The following is a 1,084-nucleotide window of genomic DNA, read 5'->3' as shown; positions in this document are numbered from 1 at the left end:
TAATCCCAGCACTTTGGGAGGCCAAGGCGAGAAGATTGCCTGAGTCCAGGGGTTTGAGACTAGCCTGGGCAACTTGGTTGAGACCTTGTCTCTACAACAAATAAAAAAATTAGCTAGGCATGGTGGTGCGAGCCTGTGGTCCAGCTACTTGGAAGACTGAGGTGGAAGGATCATCTGAGCCCAGCAGGTTGAGGCTGCGGTGGTTGTGAGCGTGCCACTGCACTCCAGTCTGGGCAACAGAGTGAGACTCCAACTTAAAAAAAAAAAAAAGAATCATAAGCTCCTGAGCATACAGATCCAGAAAACTTTGAAGGTGTAATTTCTTAGAATGCTGGGTAACTGGCACACTGTGTTGTCAAACATTATCCTGCAGAGCCAGTGAATAGTGAGTACAGGGTGAACTCAAACTGTTTCTCCTTACCAAGTTTTTCCCCTCTTCTGTCTCTCCATTTGTGCTTTTCTTAAGAGTTCTTTGTGCTGTAGAATCCATTTCTTTGCATGCATTTCCTCCTTCTTCCCACTTTGGGCTCCCACCTTCTCCCTTTCTGTTCAGTCAGTCTGCAACATCTTTCTCCTTTATTTTGCCCATCACTTAGAACTCACTGGGTTTTTGCCACCAATTCACAGTTATCAGCCAGTTCACTCAACCCATATCTATTCAGTGCTAGGCACTGAGCAAGATGTCAAAGACCTAGGGATTAATACCACTTCGTCTAAATGAAGCAGCTCACAGTGTAGTACGTTTCCCTGGATGTCTGGTGCTACAGTTCTGGCTTCCTAATTATTGTTTATGATGTTGCCTGTGTGCATATGCACCTTTTAGAAAGAACAATGAACTGGGAGCTCTAGTCAGGCTAGACTTAAATGTTGAAATGTATCCTTGCAGTGCCAGGCGTGGTGGCTCACGCCTGTAATCCCAGCACTTTGAGAGGCAGAAGCGAGAGGATTGCCTGAACCCAGGGATTCAAGACCAGCCTGGGCAATGTGGTAAAACCTTATTTCTTTTTTTTTTTGAGTTTGAGTCTCACTCTGTCACCCAGACTGGAATGCAGTGGCCGCTCCCGGCCACCGCAGCCTCGACCTG

Source organism: Carlito syrichta, unplaced genomic scaffold (assembly GCF_000164805.1).
Source record: "Carlito syrichta isolate Samal-C Ts95f unplaced genomic scaffold, Tarsius_syrichta-2.0.1 Scaffold314028, whole genome shotgun sequence".
Classification (NCBI taxonomy): Eukaryota; Metazoa; Chordata; class Mammalia; order Primates; family Tarsiidae; genus Carlito; species Carlito syrichta.
This window is presented reverse-complemented; position numbering follows the sequence as displayed.